General features: G+C 39.8%; 1 long non-coding RNA gene across 3 annotated transcripts in view; it reads left to right on the forward strand.

The window, feature by feature from the left end:
* Positions 1–22,589, forward strand: part of LOC121133505 — a 192,072-nt gene that overhangs the window by 39,478 nt on the left and 130,005 nt on the right. For all 3 annotated transcript variants that reach the window (XR_005870366.1, XR_005870364.1, XR_005870365.1), the window contains exon 2: positions 598–636. This is a non-coding gene — a long non-coding RNA (uncharacterized LOC121133505). The remainder of the gene's footprint in view (positions 1–597; positions 637–22,589) is intronic.

The raw sequence follows: 22,589 nt of genomic DNA on the forward strand, positions 1-22,589 counted from the left end.
CACGTTGATTTGCCTTAAGACCATGCACTCAGCACCCTTCATAGGCCTGCTCCTCTGAAAACGAGAATGCAGAATTTAATTAAGTTATGCAAATCGGGCATCCCCTGCCTGGGGAGAGGCAGAGTGTTTGCCCACACGACTGTGGGGTGCCACAGAGAAGGGAAGTTGGGGCCAAGGTGTGCCCCGAGGGGTGGGTAGCTGTTTGGGGAGAGACCAGGATGCTCCCTCTCCATAATGAGAGCAACATAGGATGGGAGAAGGGTCTGGGTCTGGACTCCATGGGTGGGGCAGAGCAGGCCCCGGGGATTTGGCCACCTGACTGACTGGTGTGTAATTTGGGAGAAGTTCTTAACCGGAGGGCACTATCAGGGTCAGTCCCTGTAAAAGGAGGATAATAAGGCACTGAGCTGGGGCTGTGGGGGAGAGATCTATTCGAGCACTGTGTACCATGCGGAATATGGTCCTAGCTACAGGGTGTAAGGAATCACCATCCGTCTGTCCATTCTGTGACTACTATTACTTCTGTTATGGTTGTTGTTATTGTTCTTATGTAACAACATTGGGTTCTCTGATTCAGGTTTTCATTGCTTTTCACAGAAATGTCTGGCTGAGGCCATCCTGCCTTCCTGCCTCAAGGTAAGTCAGACTTAAAACTTTCTGGACAGATTAACCCATGATTTGGGGAGGAAATTATTAATTACAGGAGAAAAACCTTGCTTTTTGAAGTTGTAAAGACAAAGATCCATTGCTTGAATACGGTCATGGGCAAGCCAATTACCTTTATGAATCCTGAGGGCCTCTTGGGTGGAGTAAGCAGATTTTTCCAGGCCAGGGTAGGGGCAGTGTTAGGAGGAACTTCCCCAAGGCTCCAGATATGTAGCCTGTTTTGTGCTAGGGCAGTGACTCGAGCCCATCTACCCTAGCCTCCTCTGCTAAGGAGAAAGCTCCTTTGCCTTCTTTCGTCCATCCATCAAAATACTGTCTGTTACTTTACTCTTCTTATCCCTGGGACAGAGTATCTCACATCAGAACCTGGAGGAAGAAGACTGTATTTTAACTCAGTTTCACAGTGGGGAAGACTTGATGGTGGCGTCTGTCTGTGGCAGGAGGTTGGGGTGGCTTGTTCATATCCTAACTGCCAATCAAGTAAGTAGAGGGTTCTGGCTGGAACTGGAGCCAGAGTGTGACCTATAAACTTGTCCCCTATGACCGTACATCGGCCAGCAGGGTCCCATGCTGAAAGGATCCATAACATTAGAAACAGAACCACCTGCTGGGAACCAAGTGTTCAAGCATACGAGTCTATGGGGGACACTTCCCATTCTGACAGTACAACAGCCATGAAATCCAAGACCTGTGTCCCAAAGAAGTTTTTAGTGCATCCCAGATGATGTCCCAAAGAAGTTTTTAGTCCAAGGGAGAAGAAGTAGGACTTCCCACAAGGGACTTAGAGAGAATTGGGGACCCAGTGTCAGAGAGATGTTTGTTACAGTCTCTGCTAATTGTTGCTTACTGAATTAGCAGCTGATATCTAGTATCCTCACCTACAGTGGGATGTGCTATGTGTTTCCTGTTGGGGCCCTCCAGAGTTGCTGTTCCTATTTCTCTGGGGTTTAGGAGGCTGGCCTTTACAGACTGTATCTTGCTCAGTTTTTAATCCTTGTGACAGAGTCCTGAGAAAAATCAATTTAAGTGGATGCAAAGTTTATTTTGGCTTGTGGTTTTTCAGTCCATGGTCAGTCACAGTGCTTTCGGCTTGTGGAATCATGATACATGAAGGAAGCAAAGAGTGTGGTGGAGTAGGATTGTTCATTTCATGGTGGCAGAAGCCAGAATAGAAGGATAGGTCAGGTTCTCATCTATCCCACTCAAAGGCAGGCCTCCAATGACTTGACTTCATTTCAGCTCTTCAAGGTTCTAGCAACCCTTAACAGCACCAGCTGCCTTCATCATATGGCATTTGGAGGACATTGTAGATCCACACCACAATAGACTTCATTAATAGGGTAAAATATCTAAGAGTAGATCTTTTCTCTTCTGGCTTGGCTGAAGTGAAGGAAAAAGAAATCCTGGAAAGGCAGAAAGGCTAAGGTGTGCATGTCTCCTGTTCCCTAATTGCTAGGCAAGTGGGTAGACTGTATCTCTCTCTAAAAGGCCATGTTCTAGTTTCCAGGTTCTGGTCACTACTGTCTCTCAGTCCCATCAGCCTTTTAAAGGGTGGAGAGAGGCAATAGCACTTGGCTGTCACTAATACCACAGTGCTGTGTCACCATTGTCATGTCCTTTAGCCCTGCCCACATATTTAGAAAGAGTCCCCTCAGTGAGCATGATGATGATTTTCATATGTCAACTTGACTGGGCTATGAGGCACTGTGATATTTGTCCAGACAGTCTGGTGTGTCCTGTCTCTGGATGAGGTTAACATTTGAATTAGCATGCAGTAAAGACTGTTCTCCCTAATCCAGCCAAGAGATCTGAATAGAAGAAAACTGTTGAGGAAGAGGAAACTCTTGATTGTCTTGAGTTGAGACATGAACCTTCTACCTTCAATTGACCATCTTGAGTTGGCATGAATCTTCTACCCTCAGACTGGAACTTATCCCATTCATTTTCTGGTTCTTCAGCTCACCAACTTCAGGTCTTGTGAGCCATTCACCTCATGACAGAGAGACAGAAAGAGGCTGTGATGCTTGCCATATTGATTGCCAATTTGACAGCATCTAGAGTCACCTAGGAAACAGATCTCCAGGTATGCCTCTGAGGGAGTTTCCAGGTTAGGTTAACTGAAGGGAGACACCCCAACCTGCATGTGGGAAGAACCATTCCATGGGAAGGGTGCAAGCTCAGCACCAATATTCACTTCCCCTGCTTCCTGACTACAGTGGCCATGTGACCAACTGTCTCACATCCTGCTATGACCTCCCTGCCATGATAGATTTTGCTAACTGTGAGCCAGAATCAACACCTCCTTCCTTCCAAAGCTTTTGTCAACTATTTTCTCATAGCCACAAGAAAAGTAGTTAATACAGGCACTCAGGACAAGCTACAGAACCCAATGACATGCCCTCAGGGATCTTCTTTCTCTGGAAGTTTCCATCATCTCCCAATACTTTCACATCATGAATCTATCAAGGGAAAATTCATTGATTAGGTCACCACCACCACTACCCCTTAATACAAGTATCTCTAATGAGTGGATCTGCCAACTGGGAACACCTGACTCTTTGGTGGGGGTCATTTCATATTCGAACCATAACAGCTTGGAACCTCTCAGCTTCAATAATTGCACGAGCCAGGCTCCTCCCTGCCCCTACCCCTGACTTTTCTCCCACACGCCAGCCTTGATTGGAAAATTAGTATCAGGAAAAGGGAGGAGATGAAACAATTATCTCCATTACTGCTCCCGTACCTCTTCACAAATCCCTTTACCTTTCACTTCATTAAAACTTAATTGACATACAATAAACCGAACATATTTAAAGTGTACCATACGATGAGTTTTGACATATGTGTGTTCAAGATAATGAGCATATCCATCATCCCCCCAAAGTTTCCGTGTGCCTGCCCCCTTTGAAATCCCTGGCTCCGGCTCCCCACCCCCAATCCCTAGGCAACCAGCCCTGCTTTCTGTCACTACCAGCTCATTTGCATTTCCTACAATTATATAAATGGAAGCATACAGTATGCGCTCTGTTTGCTTGCCTTCTTTCACTCAGCATAATTATTTTGAGCTCCATCTGTGTCGTAGTATGTATCGATAGTTCATTCCTTTTCATTTCTGGTGGAATTTTGTTATTTGAATATCGCATGGTTTGTTTATCCATTCACCAGTTGATGGACACGTGTGAGGGTTCCAGTTTTTTACCATTTCAGTCCATGCTGCTAAGAGCATTTGGTTGGAAGTCTTGGCCTGGATGTGCAATTTCACTCTTCCTGGGTAAACTCCTAAGGGAGGAATGGTTGGACCACATTCTAGGTAGTTGTTTAACTTTTTGAAAAGATGCCATATTGCCTCCTAAATCAGTCATACCATTTTACATTACCCAGCAGTGTATGAGAGTTCCAATTGATTCACACTCTTGGCAGCGCTTGGTATGTTCAGGCTGCTTAACTTTAGCCATTCCAAGAGATGCACACCAGTATCTCCTGGTAGTTTTCATTTGCATTTCCCTAATGAATAGCGATGTTGAATCTCTGTCATATGTTTCTTTTCTGTGATGTACCTTCTACGGTGAAGTCAGATTAAAAAAAAAACTCAGTTTAAAATTAAGTTGTTTGTGCTCTTATTGTTTTGAGGTTTTTTTTTTTTTTTACATAGTACAGATATACATCTTTCATGAAATGTGATTTAGGAGTATTTGAACTGGGAAGATGGCTGAGTGTGTGAAGTGCTTGCCGTACAGAAGTGAGAGCCTGAGTTCACACCCTCGGCATCCACAGCAGTAGTACACATGGCTGTAATCCCTGCACTCCTACAGAGAGATGGAAACTGGAGACAGGAGAGGCACTGGAAGGCCACAGGCCAGCTAGCCTGGCCTACAAAGTGAGAAAAAAGGCGAGGCAGGGGAGACCCTGTCCCAAGCAAGGGGGAGACCTAGACTGACTCCCTACTCGTGGGGCTGTGGCGTAGAAATGTTTGAGTTCACACACACAAATGCACACGCATACACATGTACAAAGACAAATAATATTAGCAACAATAATATCGTCCTGACCTGTGGCTTGTCCTTTCATGCTCTTAACTGTCTTTGAACAGCATAGGTGTTAAGTGTTGGTGAACTTTATCAATTTGTTCTTTAATACCGTTGTATCTAAGAAATATTTTCCTTCCCCATAAGGGTCATATCACATCTCTTGATTATGTCAGTTGGCCATATGGAATGATTGGTCTATCCTATCAAAGTTTGTGAAGCATACTCTATGATGTTTGCACAACAAAAATGGTTTAATGGGGGTATATTTCAGAGTTTAAGCTTTGGCTGTGATCATGGATTTGTCTATTATTCTGTGTAGTTCAGCCTTTCCTATACACCATTTAAAACGCTGTTATCAGATGCATAAGTATTATGGATTGTGTCTTACTGAATTAATCCCCCTTTACTATGAAAAAACATTAAAAATATCACTGGTAATATTTGTGTGTGTGCTGAAGCTTACTTTCTCTGATACAATGTAACTATCACAGCATTATTTCTTTTTAGTAACTTTATCCGGCTTTGCTATACAGGATAACTTCTAGAAGTTTAAAATTTTATTTGTAGGTGTTGCTAGGGTTTGTATATAAAGTGTTTTCATGAAAGGTTTTTGTGTTGAAGGCCTATCCACTGATGCAAACAGTGTTCAGAGAGAGGACTTTGTAGAAGTGACATGATCATAAAAGCCTTGCTATCATTCAGGGGTAATCCAATGATGAGTTCATAATTTGCTGACATTATTGGGAAGTTATGGAAACATTAGGAGGAGACATATATAGATTATCGTGGGTATGCCTGTGAAGGATGTGTCTTGCTCTGTGTCCCTTTCTGTTGGTCTGTCTCTCTGCTCCAGCATTTCTTCCTCCAAAGAAGGACTGATAATTCTGAAATAGTGAGTCAAGATTCATCTTTCCTCCTCTCTGCCATTTCTGCTAGATATTTTCCACAGAGATGAAAAGCCTGACCAACAGAGTTCTGTGTGCTTTTTAAGTAGCTTTTTATTTTTTAAGTATGATGCACGGACTCATTCAAAATTTGTGCTTTTACACATGGCTGCCTAGTGTCGAGACTTTTACTTGAAAGGATGACCTCTCCCCACGGATTCTACAGAGTTGTCAAAATGACTCTGTTTCTGAACCCTGTCTTGTATTGATCCATTTATTTAGCATGTATACCCAGACTTCATCATTTCTTCACTTCACTTTATAACTCTAAAATGAAGGTAATGTTAGCTTTCTAGCCCTGACCTCCCCTAAGTTCCGTTTGCTGCTTCAGAGCTTGTTTATTTGTATTTTCACAAAATTTTAAAAATCAATTTCCCGATTTCTACTAAGCAGCATGGTACAGCTATATGTGGTGATACATGCCTTTAATCCTAAAACTGGGAGGCAAAGAAAGGATGATTACCAGTTTGAGGGTAGCTGAGTTACACAGTGTCAAAACCCTAAATCCGAAATGTTGATTGGTAACACATTAAATCTAAAATTAGCATCCTTATCCCAGAGAATCTTCCAAGTCATGAAAAAAGTACCTATTACTATTTATTAGGGTGTTTAAATCCTTCTCCCAGTAATATTTCAGGCTCTGGTGTTTGTGTGTTTCACATATTTCATACTGTTGATGACATGACATCATAAATGACAGTTTTTATAATTTCTACTTTTGATTACATATTTTAGTATTTGAAAACATTGAAATCTGAAGATTTGTCATATATCTTTCAACATTGACCAACTTATTTGTTAGTTCTAACAGCTTTTAGAGATTCTATTGCAGTTTTAATCATGAATAACCACAGTCATTGAATAAAGATAATTGCTTTTGTTCTTTTCAATCCCAATTCCTTTTCTAACTTTTCCTACTGCTAGAACTTATAGTAGTAAGCTGTCTTATGGTGCATGTGAGGACAAATCCTGAAATTGTTTTTATGCATAAATACCCTTTGTTGGGTCAAGGAAATTCTCTTTTATCCATACTTTGGTGTAAATTTTTGTTTCAAGTGGATGCTGGATTTTGCCTAATATTTTGTCAGCATCTATTAAGAATATGTGAACTTTATTTTAAAATTTTATTCATACATTAAGTTGCATTGGTAAATTCTGAAATTAAGCCAACCTTGCATTCTCAGACTAAATCTCTCCTACTCATAATAATTACCCTTTTTTCACAGAAGATTCAACTTGGCTAATTTTGCATAGAATTTTTTCAGCAATAATATTGGTCTGAATTTCCTGGTAGTAACCTCTGCTTTTAAAGATATGGATAACATAACTTTCCTTGTTTTCAATTTTCTAGAAGAGAATGCAAAATTGATACTATTTTTGTAACAATATTCCATAGAAATTATGAATGATTCCTTCTGGTCTTGAAGGTTTTGTTTTTGTTTGGTTATTGTAACAAGGTCTTACTACACAGCCCAGGCTGCCCTGGAACTCCCTATATATTCCAGGCTAGCCTTGAGATCATGATCCTCCTACCTTAACTTCCTATGTCTTGGAGTTATAAGCCTGTGACAGACACCATACTGAGCTCAAAGTTTTTTCAAAAGAGTTTTCACTTTAACTGAAGTTTCTTTAAGAGATTGATGTCTATCTTCTTTCTTATTGAGAATTGATGGTTTTAATCATCCTATTTATCATTTTCTAAGGTGTTGTATTTATTGGCATAGTTATTTATGATGAGCCCTTGCACTTTAATGTGGGATCCATAGAGTTGTGATGTCTCTCATCATTTATCCTTGTGGTTTTTGTGTTCTTTCTATTTCTGATCAGATTGGTTAAAGATTTAACTTATCCATTTTATTGATAATCTCAAAGAATCACATTTTGGTTTTATTAATTTTTCTTTATTGTTTTTCTGTTATTGATTTCTGTTCTGATATTTATGACTAACTTTTCTTCTGATTGCCTTTGATTTCATTTATATTTTAACTCTCCTAAGGTGGAAGTTGAGTTTTGATTTAATAATTTCTGCTTTCCCTTTTTTTTTTAGTGGTGGCTTTTAGTGTAAAAAACTTCTCTATCAAGTGTTGCATTTGTGGCTTCTCACAATTTTAATTAAGTCATGTCATGTTTTTATCTGCCTAAGAGTACTTTATAATTTCCATTTGGGGTCCCCTGGGATCCATAGGGATTTGTTTACTGAGGGCTTGGGTATTTTTCGGAGATACTCTATTAATTTCTGATTTAACTTAGTTAATTGGAGCATTTTGATGACTTGAACTCTTTTATATGGACTGACTTGTTCATGACACAAAGTATGCTCCATCTTATGAAGTAGTCTTTCTACATTTGAAGCAAGTTTCTCTATGCTGTGCAAAATATTGCTGGGCAGAGTGATCAGTGGCATTCATTGAGTCAATTTGTACAATAGCACAATTCAGAAGTTCTTCATATTCCCTGTCTACTGATAAAGAATTCTAGCCAGTCACTAGATAGCTTTATTCTAGCTAGTAACAGACCATATACATGACCTGTGTCCCATAAAAATATAGTGGAGCTGAGACATATGGAGCCATCATGGTGTAGTTTGTTATTCACACACTGGTGGTAATAGCAAACCTACTGTGCTGACAAGCACATACAAGTCCAGCAAATATAGTTATTTATAGTATATTCTAGTAATGAGAATAAATGATATGTTGTTGGCTTTCATGTTTACTCTATTATACCTTTTATCATTATTTTAGAGTGTATGCTGTCTATTTATAGAAACATCTACTGGAAATAACATGTTGCCACATGGGTAGTGGTCTCATAAGCTCACCCTACGAGCATCTCGTACCAAGTAACCACAGGGAGTGGTTAACACATACTATCTAGGTTTTATAAGCAGACTCCATATTTGCACAATGACAGAGTTGTGTATTGTTTTTCTAATGTCTACACATTCCAAAGCATCTTACAAGTATGTTTTATTCTTGATTTGTCCTTCACTTCTGATAGTTGTTTTTGCTTTAAGTCATTTAAAACTTTGTTATTAGTTATATAAACACTTAGGATTATACGTCCTTTCAGCGAATCAACTCTCTTTTCATTATAAACCAAGTTTTAAAAAATCTGTGATATTTTTGTGCTGAAAGCTATTTTGTCTAATATAATAACCACTCCAGTTTTTCTCTCTTTCCTTTTCATAGCGTCATGGAGAAAGATTGCATAGTATAAATTCACCCACTTCACATGTGGAATTCAATGGGTTATAGTGTAAGAGTTGAAAAGTTATCACTGTAATTTAATCCTAGAACATTTTTGTCACTGCCAAAGGAAACCCACACTTATCAACAGCCACCCTATTCCCATTTCCCCACCTTCATTCATAAGCTACCACTTTCCCTTTTATCAATTTTATGGTTATGTTTATTCTAGAACTTTCCTATAAGTGGAATCATATATTATGTGCTCTTTGTGTTTGGGGGCCTTAAAACTATTTCAATTGCATATCCTTTTTAAATGTAACTACAATTATCTACAAATTCATATGGCAATTTAACAACTATGACAGAGAGATCCCAGATTACCTTTAATTAGCTTTATTCCCTATCTTATAAAATTTGAGTGTGCTATCACAACAAAGATAGCATTTTTCTACCTGAATATCGCTATGTTTCCCACCATGACGATAATGAACTAAACCTCTGAACTGCAAATCAGCCCCAATGAAATGTTTTCCTTTGTAAGAGTTACTGTCATCACTGAAGACCCCCAGAGTGGGGAGACCCTCACTCAAGTCTTGGGATAAGCCAACGCCCCAATATTTCAAGAGAGACCGTTCTTGCTGCAATTGCGCACACGAGGTTTATTCGGGGAACCAGTGCACTGGGGCCGAGCTCATGAGCCTCGCAGGGGCAAAGGAGTTCAACCCCTAGTAGCTGCAGTCGGGAGTTTTTTAAAGGGAAAAACCGAATCAGGGAGTTAGGCAAACATCATAAAGGATGAGGAAGTTAAATGATAGCTTATGTCTTAACAGGAAGGTTATCTCAAGCAAGCATTCTTTGGGCATTGTACAGTTAAACATTGAGCAGGAATGTGGTGAGCTAGTTCCTGGATAAGAGAGGGTTATCTTTTTTTTTTAAGATTTATTTATTTATTATGTATACAGTGTTCTGTTTGCATGTATGCCTGCTGGCCAGAAGAGGGCGCCAGATCTCATTACAGATGGTTGTGAGCCACTATGTGGTTGCTGGGAATTGAACTCAGGACCCCTGGGAGAGCAGTCAGTGCTCTTAACCTCTGAGCCCTCTCTCCAGCCCGAGAGGGTTATCTTTTAAGTTTATCTTGAGGTCTCCGGTTTCTCAGGAGAGGGCAGAAGGGCAAGTCACTGTGATGGGCTAGTCACTAGGGGTCTAAAAATGTTGAGTTGGAATCTCTCAGTCATCATGTTTCTTCACGGCAATAAAACCCTAACTAAGACAGTGACCAAAATTGTAGCCTGCTTTTCTAAAATTCTCTTCTTTTAAAATGCATGCATGAATGAGATTGGCTGCTTTTTTCAGTCTAACACAATTATCTGGAAATAAATGAGGCTGTTGCACATGGAAATAGTTTGTATCTTTTCATTGCTGAGTGGTGTTCCACGGTATGGATGTTCCATTCACACAGTGAAAGCAACTCAGCTAGTTATCCCTTTCAGTTACTATGAGTATGGTTTCTGTAAACATTCATGAGTCTGTCTTTGTGGGCATATAAGCCTTCATTCTTGTTGGATACATCCCTAATAATCCAATAGTTCAGTTGTGTAGTAATGACAGGCCAGTTTTTCACAAAACTGCTGGACAGTTTTCCAGCGTGTCTATGTCATGTGACACATGTAGCAGTAATGAGTATGTGGACCAGTTTTTGCAAACCTTCAGTTGTGTTTACATTGTCACTATTCTTTTAATTTTAGCTTTTCTGATGGGCGTGCCATGGTATTTCACTGTGATTTAATTTGCATTTCCTTAAAGGGTAATGATGATGGACGTTTTCTCGTGTTCTTCCTTTAACCATCTGTCTATCCTCGTTGGTTAAATGCCTCTTCATGTTTGTCCATTTTCTAATTGGATTTCTTAACTAAATTTTGAGGCTTCTTTTCATGCTCTGGATGGAGACCTTTGCTACACACAGTTTGAAAACATGGTCTCTCTCTCCTCAGCTTGCCTTCTCAACAACCTTACAAGGTCTGCGACAGAAGCAGACATCTTTATTTCAACAAAGTCTAATTTATCATTTTCCCTGTTTTAAAGTGACTTTGATTTCAAGTCTAAGCACTCAGTGGTTAACTCTAGATTTCTGCTTTTTCTATGTTGTTTTGTTTTTTGAGACAGGGTTTCACACTTATGGCTAGCCTGGAACTCATTATATATCCCAGGCTGGCCTCTTGCCTTACATCAATCCTGCCTCAGTCTCCCAAGTGCTGAGATTCTAAGCCGCACCTGGCTAAGAATGTTTTTTTTAAATGTAGATACAGTTTTAAATATGACATTTAAGGCTGTAATCTATTTCAATTACTTTCTGTTCAAAGCATGAGATTTAGGTTGAGTTCTTTTTGTTAGCCTATAGATGTCCAATTGGTTCAACACCATTTGTTGAAGAGGTAATTTGTCCTCCACTGAATTGCTTTTGCACCTTTGTCATAAGTCAATTCAGCATAGTCGTGTGGCTTTGTTTCTGGTTTCTCTATTCTGTCCTATTTATCTATCTATCTGCCAATACCACACTGTCTCAATTATTGCAGCTATATTAGTCTAGAAATCAAGCAAGCACTTCCTTCCACTCTGCTCTTTTTCCAAAAATCTTTTAACTATTTCCATTCCTATATCTTTTCATATAAAGTTTAGAACTTCTATATCTATAAAACATGTGCTTGGAACTCGATAGTATCACTGCTAAAATTCTCTATTAGTATGGAGTGAGTAACATCATTTGCTTATTCCTGCTGAATTTTTTAACCCATGAACACTGGTGTCTAGCTGTTTATATCTTACCAATTTATCAACATTGAGTAGCCTTTAGCACTTAAGTACCATACATGTTGTCTTTTATATTTAGCAGCTAAGTGTTTCTTTTTTAATATTGAGTTTAATTTGAGCATGATGGAGCATATCTGTAAACCCCAGTGTTCAGGAGGCAGAGACAAAAGGAATGTTGAACATTTGAGGACAACCAGGCTTATGTAGCAAATTCCAGGTCATCTTTTGAAACAGAACAAACCCCAACAACATGTAATTGTATTATAAATTTTTATTTCCTTGAATTTATTGCTGGCATATACAAATATTATTGATATGTATATGTTTATCACATATTCTATAATCTTACTAACTGTACTTATTGGATCCAGAAGTCCCTGGTAGGAGATTGGGATTTCTACATAGATAGTCATTTCATGTACAAATAGGGATGGTTTTATTTCTTTCTTTCTGAATCACACATGGTAAATCCATTTTCTTGCCTTATCACACACACATATGTATCCAAACTGGTAATGCTGAGAGGAGACTTACAAACAGCATACTAATAACTGAGAATTTCAACATTCTACTCACAGAAACTGAAGTGATATATTGCTAATAATAGATCAAAATAAAGGAAATTATTATAGGTCCTGTATGCATTTAAAATTATAAGGAGATATTATAACAGTTCTACATCCATAAATTCACAACTTTGATTAATAAATTCCTAGGGAAACAGACTACTACAGAACACTCAGTATAAAAGAGACCACTTGAGCAGCTGTCTAACTATTAAGAAAAACAAATTTGCAATAAAACCTTTCAAATTAGAGAAGCCTACCAAGCACATGGAGAATTAGTTAACAATTCCATGTACTCTTGTCTAGAAAACAGAAGAGGAGAGAGTATCTTATGTTAGTTTTATGAAACAGGTCTGATATTGCACTAGGCAAAGACAGAACAAAATGAAGTTACAAACTAATATTACTTAAGGATATAGACACAAAAATTTAAAAATATACATTATCAAGTAAATTTTGCAATATATGAAAAATTATTATGACCTTATGACCAAGTGAGGTTTATCTTAAAGATCTTAATTTTGTTCAATATTCAGAAATTAATCAATGTGCATAATTTCCCATATTAACAATTTCAGGAAGAAAAGTCATATAATTACATTCATCAATGCAGACAAAGATCAATGCCAATTCATAGCAGAAACTCCAAAAGTACTTAGTGAAACCACAGTAGAGAACTTCCCTAACTACATAAAGAATAAAAAGAACTAATGATTTACAGCTAATCATAGCATCATGTTAGAATGATCAGTAATTGCTTGTTCAACGTGTTCACTCAAAACAGTGCATAAGTTTTAGCCAGTGTAACATGACAAGAAAAAAGAGTTAAACTACATGTAGCTTGGAAAGCAAGAAATAAAACCATCCCTATTTGTACACGAAATGACTGTTTATGCAGAAATCCCAAGGCTCTACCAGAGACTTCTGGAGCCAAAAAGTACAGTTAGTAAGATTATAAAGCATGTGATAAACACACACAAATCAGTGATATTTGCATATTCCAGCAATGAATTCAAGAAAATCAAAATTCGTAACACAATATAGTGTTATTGAGTTATGTTGTTTTACTCTGTTTTGAAAGAGGATCTTGCTATGTAACCCTGTTTGGCCTGAAATTTGCTATGTAAATATATGTATATATAGATATATATTTCCCTATATTTATGAAATATATCAGACACACACACACAGAATCATTAATTCTATTATTGATTGGATCATATTATTAGCATTGCTAAGAGTCTTCTTAGTAGATTAATTCTAATATCACTACATAATGCTCTTTTCTCTCTCAAGTAATATTTTTTGTTCTGAAATGTAACATTTGTGGTATAATTTTGCTCATATGTAATTTTCATCCTTTTGCTTCCAACTCCTTTATATTATTAAAGTGAGTTGCTTGTATGTAGCATGTATTTAAGTCATAGGTTTAAATCCTCTTTTTAACTTACAGTTTGTATCATTTATATTTAACGTGATTATTGCTATATCAAGGATTCATTTATTGTTTTATTCATGCTTGTTTGCTAAATCATTATTTTGTAGATGCTTGTGTATGGTGTGTGTGTGTGTGTGTGTGTGTGTGTGTGTGTGTGTAGTCAGAAGACATCTTTGAGGAGTCTGTTCTCTCCTTCCACTTTTATGTGGATTCCAGGGACTGAACTCAGGTTGTCAGGCTTGTGAAACAAGGCCCAAGTGTCTCTATTCATGAGCTACCTCATCAGGGCCCTAATCTCATTTTTCCCCACTGTGTTTGTTTTCCTAATTTCAATTGGAATTTAAAAGAAATCTACTTTTGTTTATTAATGCTTTGAGTGTATTTGTTTGTCTAACTTTTCTAGTAAATTCTCTACATATCATACTTTGTGTACACAGCATGTCCCATTCTGCTAAGACCATATCCTCCAATTCTCTCAACATAGAGAAGTTGCTTCCTTCTATATATCTTTGCCTTCTTTGATATGTAAAGCATGCTGCTTAAAGACGTCTTCCATATGCTTTCAGAAAAACAGCAGGCAATGTTACCATTGCTGCTTCAGCTGTTACATAACGCTCAGAGCACTCAACAGAAAGGACAGCACCAGCATTTGCCTGTAACATGCTTCCTCTGCTCTTCCTGGAGCTCCAAATTCTCTTCCTTCTATCCCTTCCCTTCTAGTTTGAGACTCATTTAGCCAGTCTTCTAGGTTAGATATCTGACAATGTATTTTCATTCAGATAACATCTATTTTCTTCTTGTCTGTGACAGATGTTTTATCAGATATGGAGTTTCAGGCAACAGATTTTGGGGTTCAGCACTTGGAAAATACTGTATGATTTCCTATGGGTCTCCATGGCTTCCATCGAGAATTTTAGTGTAATTTGAGCTATTTCTCCATCATAAGTGAGATGTTGTTCTTTTCTGTTACCTTCAGTTCAGTCACTACACATGGTGGTGTAGGTGTGATTGGATTTATCTTGTTTGGGATTTTGTAGTAGTTACAGTGTGTAGGTTATGTCCCTGAATAAGTTTGGAAAGTTTTTAGTCATTATTTCTTGGGGTGTTTATTTTTGCTCTCCTTCACTATTTCTTGAAATATGGTAATATGAAAATGAGATATTTTGTTATAATTTTGTAGGTCTCTGTGGTTATGTTCCTTTTCTGTAGGCTATGGTTTTGATTTTTCTTAGCTATTCAGTTTTGTCCTATTTTATGAGCTGATACTTTTTTACTGGTTATATTAAGATTTTTAAAAATTACTTTATCTTACGTGCATGGATGCTTTACCTGCATTTATGTCTGTGCAACATACGGTATCCCAGGTGTCTGCAGAGGCTGGAAGAGGGCATCGTATACCCTGGAACTGGAACTATAAACAGTTGTAAACCACCATGTGGGTGCTGGGAATTGAACCCTGGTCCTCTGAAAGAACAGCCAGTGCTCTTTACCATTATACCATCTCTCCAGCCCCCATAATAAGATCCTACAACACCTCTACTTACCATAGTGTACTTTAAATAATGTTATACCAGTAATGCTAACAATAGAATATTTTAATTTCTCTCTCACATTTTTAGAAGACATTGATTCAGGTAGTCCAGGATGACCTTGAACTTACTATGCAGCTGAAGATGATCTTGAACTTCAAACTCCTCTGTCTCTACCTCTTGAGAGCTGGGATCATAGGCAAGTGCCACCACACTGGGTTTATTTGGTACTGAGGATTAAACCCAGGACTTTATGCACACTAAGCCAGCACTCCCCCAGCTGAGTCTTATCCCAGCCTCTCCTACCTCTTGCTGTACTATTATTTGTACATATTACCGCTTCTATCAATCCGGTATTGCAATGTTACTTGTGTTTAGTCATCTATTTACTAAAGATATTTAAATGGTTATCTATACAGCTTTCATTTTAATATTTTCTTCATTTCTTTGTACAGATTTATTTTCCCTCTGATATCTGGCAGATATCCCTCCCACAGGGCAGAAGTCCTTCTGTAGTTCTTGGAGTGTGGACTTGCTAATAATTAACCATCTCAGCTTTTTAAATGTCAGAACATCTCTACACTGCCTTCGTTCTTAAGTTATTTTTACTGGATACAAAATTCTCCTTGGCTATTTTTCTTTAAGTATTTCACTTTGTGATACTTCTCTGCGGTATTCTCCTTTGCCTTGCATATTAGTTACTTTTCTTGTTGCTGTGATAAACTACCCCAGCAAAAATAACATAGGGAGAAAGGGTTTATTTTGGCTCACAATTCTAGTCCATCACAGTGGGAAAGTCATGGTAGCAGCAGTTCATGTTGCCTCCAGTCAGAAGGCAGAAAGAGTGGTGCCAGTCAGTTCACTTCCTCCTTTTTATTCAGTGGAAGACACCAGCCTAGGGAATGGTGCCACCCATGGTGAGAGTGGTCCTTTCCACCTTACAGCCTAATCCAGATACTCCCACAGGATTCTCAAAAGCTCGTCTCCTTAGTGATTCTAGACCCTGCCGAGTACCTATCAAGACTAACTCTCACACCTTTGTTCTAAGCAGATATTTACTGCCATTCTTAATTTTTTCCTTTGAATATTATCTATCTTTCTTAGGGTGTATTAAGATATTTCTCTTTATCATTTTAGTCTTCTGTTTGGATAGTTTAAAGTTGGTATGCCTTATGGTTCATGCCATGATTCTTTTTTTTTTTTTTTTTTTTTTTTTTTTTGATTTTCGAGGCAGGGTTTCTCCGAGGCTTTTGGAGGCTGTCCTGGAACTAGCTCTTGTAGACCAGGCTGGCCTCGAACTCACAGAGATCCTCCTGCCTCTGCCTCCCAAGTACTGGGATTAAAGGTGTGTGCCACCAATGCCCGGCTCATGTCATGATTCTTATGCTTCAGGTTCACAGAGCTTCTTAGGTATGTCAACTTAGAGCCTGTATCAAATTAGATAAGTTCTGGCCATTATTCAAATACATTTTCTACCTTTCCTCCCTTGTAAACTCTAATTTCCTGTTTTGTAACATGAATAATAAAAACCCAGAGACAGATATTGGGGTTCAAGCTGAAGATCAGAGAAGCAAAGTAGCCAAGCTACCAGAGAGCTCTTACCTCTACCAAGGCTGGGGGAGGGTTCCTGCCCTCGATGTGACTGGTGACTAATTACCCAGTCTGAGACTCTGCTCCTGTCCTATATACCTCTCTAGTGCTGGTTTTAAAGGCATGAACCACCATCGCCCAGTGTCTATGACTAACTAGTATGGTTGGTTGCTAGGATTAAAGGTATGTAATACTATATTAGAGTGTTTGAGGGCATGCTACACCTTACTAATAATGTGTTCATTTTAAATGTCCTCTTTCCTTTGATTAATTTGTTTCCCTTTCTTTCTTTTCTTTTTTCTTTCTTTTTTTTTTTTTTTTTTGCTGTTTTTCGATTCCTGATCTTCCCTTCTGCCATGTTTAATCTACCATTAGTCTTACCTAGTATAGTTGTCATTTCATATAATGGAGTTTTCATCTCTAGAATTTTAAATTATTCCTTTTTTGTGTCCTCTATATCTTGGCTTGTTTTTCAGTACATAAAATACAGTCACAAGAACTGGATTCATATCATGTGCAGATTCTGATACCTATTTCAGTTCTGAACTGATTTCACTTGACAAACTTTTTCTCCCATTATATCATATTTTTCTATTTCAAATGTTTGGTACTTTTTTATTGGATGCCAGAACTGTGAAATTTTCTTATTGAGTATAGGATATTGTTTAATCCATTCCATGTTACTTCACTAACAAATAACAAACCACAGTGCATAGTTACTGCTATAAATGTAATGATCCGTATTCTCCTGATGTACTGAAAGTAATGGGTACCTAAGATGATGTGTATGGGCCTGGTTTAGATTGCATGGTTAGGAAAGTTCTTTCTGGAAAGGTATTTAGTCTGAGTCCTGCAGACTGAATGGAGTCACCTATAGTAAGCTCCCTTCTCTTTCTGGTCAGGCACAAGCTCCAAATCCCAACTCTTTCACAAAACAGAGGGATGAGAGAGATCAGATGTCAGGGGCTAACAGGAAAAGAGGGCGCTTGCATCACAAGAAGATCTGTGCAAGTTAGCATCAGGAAGGATTTTCTGGCTGGGAGCTGGGTGAGAGATATCTTGTTAGTCGGGCACATCAGCAGCTGCCGCCCTGGGACATAGAAGGTGGCTCAGAGAGCTGTCATTGCCCCCCTGTGGCTTGCATGGAGGAGTGAGTAACTTGTCCCTAGCTGTTCAGATACATTTGTGCCACTGGGAGGGACTGTACCTTGGAGTTGTGATCTCAGCTTGACACTGACCTTGTTAACTAAGATTAAATTCAGATTGTTGGGTTGGGGTTCTGGATTCAACTTCCTGGTCAATGTCCTAAATGTCCTTGAGTGTAACCAGCTTTGGAAGCAGATTTAAACTTGGTTGGAATTCTTTGAACCCACATAAAGAATGTGGGGCTGTAGTAGGTGTAGGGTTAAAGGGCCAGTGAAAGAAACACACTTTGACCCCGAAACCAGAGTCAAAGAATCATACTCTTGCCCCTGACCACTCAGCAGGAAAATCAACAAGTCCCTGAGTAAGAAAACCAGCCAATCTCTGAGCATGAAACCAAACAATCCCTGAGCCACAAATCCAGCCAGTCTCTGAGTTTGTTCAAACACGGGGATTGAAATCTGAACAATATCCACCCTGAAAATCTTCACCCTGGAAAATCCCCACCCCTAAGAAGCCCTATATAAACCTTCTACCTGTTTAGTTGGTAGTTGCCTTTTCTTTTTTTTCTACCCTGGCAGAGGCAGCAACTCTCCTGGATACCCCCCCCCCTTCACACACACACACACCAATAAATCTCTTGAATGAGGTTTGGATGATGACCTTCTTTCACTGGAGTGGAGTGGACCGTAGAAGTAACAACTTTCACCAGAGCAGAGCAGAACTGTAACACGTTCACTGGGGAAGCCTTCCCATAGAGAAACAGAGTTGTTACACTCCAGGGACCTGAACAGAGCTGTAACAACTTTTCTGGGGAAACCTTCCCCTGCCTGGGCAGAGTTGTTCTATTGGAGAAACCTTACCCTGGAGCAGAACTGTAAGCTGCTAAGCTTACAATGACTTTGTGGTGTTCCTTGGCTACTGATTGCCAGGACGCCTTTCTATCCAAGTTGCAATGCTTACAGTGGGGCCATCTCACACATGTGATATTGAATGGGAAACTGGCCACTAACATCACTACACCTTGGAAGAGCATGGCTACAGACATCCTGTAGTCAATATTTGTAATGTGACTTCAGGCCAGCTAGCAAGTAGACCATTGAGGTAAGAACTGACTTAGAACTTCATGGTTTCCCTGGCATTTGCTCCTGCTCACATGGACCCAGTGGCCTGGGAGCTCTACAGAGAATTGAATGTTTCCTGTATGAAAGAAGCATCTGTATCCATCCACACATAGGGCCCAATGGATTGGAAAGGGTATCTGCTGCCCTTTTGACCACAGGTGAATTCACTAATTCAGCCACTGGCTTTGGTGCCCAGGATGTGTCAGACACATTCAGTTACTCTACTTGAATCAGTGACAAGCTTCACTGAGGGGTGTGCAAGGCACATTCTGGAAGGAAATGCCATGTGTGAGCAGGTCATGGCAGGTGGTGGAGATAAATGTTGGTGTGTCTTGTCAGGTTACTGTGTGAGAGAGGAAGAGACTGCAGGAGGAGCAGTCCCACAGGGTAAGGGGGTGTGAGGAAATGCAACAGTTTGTATCTGAAACATTTTCTAAAGGCCTGTTTATTAACTATTCAATTCTCAGTCACAGTGGTTTGCGGCAGAATCTTTAAGAGGTGGAACCTAGTGAGTGTGGTTTGGGGTGTTTAGAATGTACCCTTGAAGGGGTTGATGTGGCCTGTCCTTCCCTGTCTTTGACTTCCTGGTGGCGAAGTGAATGGCTTTTCTTTGTCCTATGGTTGGTCACACTATCTTGTGTTTCCTGGTCTTCAGCCCAAAGAAATGGGTCCAACCAACCATGAAAGCTCAAATTAACCTTTTCTCCTTATAGTTTGATTATTTCTGATGTTTGTTACAGTTGCAGAAAGAAAACTAACACAGGGAGTAAACTGGTTTCCCTGAAACTCAGAGCCAATTCTAGGCCTAGCCCTATCCCTGATCGTTCTACCCAGGTCTAAGTACTGATATACTACTTCTCCTGGCTAGGCACCATCCTCCTGAAATGCTTTTTTTTTTCTTGAAAATTTTTCTTTGTAGCTTCCATTTCCCAGAGGCTATGGGCCCTCTATCCTTTCTCCAGCCTAGTCTTCTGCCCTCTCACTCACCCACAATCCACTGTTCCAGTGTTTGGGTCTGTAGCTGTCTCCAGAAGATGGTGAGACCTCCTGTTAGGATTCCCTGTTGCAGTACCCTTCATCCTGACCCCAGCCCATCCCTGTTCCCTTTGTTTGTCTTTCTGACTAATTCCACTCCTTTTTTGAAACCTAGTTCAAATGACCACTTCTTCCAGGAAGCCTACCTTGACTTCCCTGGTATGAAGCAGCCTTGTTCCTATGTGATTTGGAGTCCACATATCTTTTCACATTAAATATATTGCTCTTGGGTTTTCATTGTACAGCCATTGGGGGTTGGGGAAGGAGTGTACTGAACTACTAAAATCTGGCTTCAGGGTCTTTTGGACTTTCAACATATTAGTTAATCCTTTTGTGTTATAATCTTTGTTCTTATACAACCAGTGCAGAGGGTTAATATAGTTGAATTCTATTGTGAGGATTTGAAGAACCTGGTATGTGAAACAGGGACAATAAACAGAGTTCATTAGATGCTCATAGAACACATATGCATGAGTTCTAGACACTATGAAGGGTGGACTACCATCTTCTGATGCCTGGGGACTCCGTCTGATCTCCGAGTGTCCAGGTCTGTGCGACCCTGCACTAGCCAGTGCCCTGAGTCTATTGTCCCCAACCCATGACAGGTTCCAGCTCTGACCTCACTGGGAACTGTTACATTGTGGTTCAGGGCCACCAAATGTTATTGAGCTTCACAGAGTTCTCAGTCCCTGAGGCTCAGTGCAGTCTTTCCAAGACTCTTATGCAGGCCCTCAAGGACTTCCCCACGCCCAGGGATTTGTTCCCCTTTTCTTGGTCACAAAGAGCCCTACTTTCTTAATGAGTTGTTAAGGAACTGCCAATTATGCATATAAATGAAGAGGCTGGAAACCATTATGGGTCCAAAAATGAGCTGAAGGGAGCAGCCTCCCCCTAGGCCCCCGGATTTGCTTTGCCATTCCTGGGAAAGCTGATAGGAAGGAGTATGGTAGAAACCAAACACCACCAGCAGCCAGCACCTCCTTCCTCTCACATGGCTAGGTCTGCTCTGGAGTTTGTCCCTCACTGTGCAGAATAGTTTTTATGTCGACTTGACTCAGACTGCTGCCATCGGAAAAGAGGGAATCTCAAATGAGAAAATGCCTCCATAGATCATATTGTAGTCAAACCTGTAAGGCATTTTCTTAGTGGGTGATTGATGGAGAAGAGCCCAGCCCACTGTGGGTAGGGCCACCCCTGGGTTGGTGGTCCTGTGGTCTATAAGAGAGCAGAGTGAGCAAGACCCAAGGAGCAAGACAGTAAGCAGCACCCCTTCATGGCCTCTGCATCAGCTCCTGCTTCCAAGTTCCTGCCCTGTTTGAGCTCCTGTCCTGACTTCCTTTGAATCTGAACAGTTATATGGAAGTGTAAACAGAATAAATCCTTTCCTCCCTAACTTGCTTTTTGGTCAGGGTGTTTTGTTGTAGCAATAGAACATTAACTAAAGCACTCATGTCAGGTAAAAGTGCAGAGGAGTATTCATTCATGTAATATGTAACTTTATGAATATGTAACTTTATGAGCTATTTCAGACACTAAATGCACTTGCAGCTACTGAATATGTATGGTACACATTCTTCTAGAAAATTCTTCTTGTTAACTTTTATTTGGCTATGTGTATGTCTCCCACAGACATTTAGGGCAAAAACTGCTCAATAACTTTTAGTTAATTAACTAAAATTAAAGAAGAGGGGGAGGAGGAGGAAGACAAAGAAGAGGAGAAAAGGAAACCATTGGACAGGGACAGGAGGCAGGAGGCTGTCCTGGAGCAGTGTATTTGCCAGATCAACCTTGCACCACCTGTGCTCCTCAGCAAAATTCCACCTTTTCCAGTCCTAGGGACCAACTTTTCCTTTTTAATTCTAAACTACACAAAAAATGCTTCAATAAAATAGTTGACCAAGATTCTATTAGGAGTAATGGTTTATATAGCGGGCCACTTGGAGGCCAATGATGTCTCTCTGATTTGGTACAGCAACGTAACCTTGCCATGTTGTGGTGTCCTCTTTTGCACAGGCAGATGGTGAGGGCAGGAAGTGATTTTTCCTAGGATCAAGGCAAAGGATCCTGAGACAAAGACAGATTAATGAGAGAAAAAAACCCTACAAATTTGTCTAATAGATGCTTCATACATATATATGGAGTCTTCAGAAATGAAGACCCAAAGATATAAAGAAACATACTTGCTGTTTGGTGGGGAAGTGCAGATGTGTGATTGGGCAGAGGGGGTGTCCTAATGCGATACCTCCTGCCCTTAGGAGAGGGCCACCAGGTGAGGTGTTATCCTTCCTCAGTCCTTTGACAGAGCACTATAAATTCTAAAGAGAGGATCTTGCCTTAAGATGTTACTGAGTAACTCTTCTTAGGTTTCTAGAAGTATGATAGCCTTTAAAAACAAAAAACAAAAATAGCCGGGCAGTGGTGGCGAATGCCTTTAATCCCAGCACTCGGGAGGCAGAGGCAGGCGGATCTCTGTGAGTTCAAGGCTAGGCTGGTCCGACAGCCTCCAAAACAATACAGTGAAACC

This window comes from Mesocricetus auratus, unplaced genomic scaffold, assembly GCF_017639785.1.
Source record: "Mesocricetus auratus isolate SY011 unplaced genomic scaffold, BCM_Maur_2.0 Super-Scaffold_100022, whole genome shotgun sequence".
NCBI classification, from domain to species: Eukaryota; Metazoa; Chordata; class Mammalia; order Rodentia; family Cricetidae; genus Mesocricetus; species Mesocricetus auratus.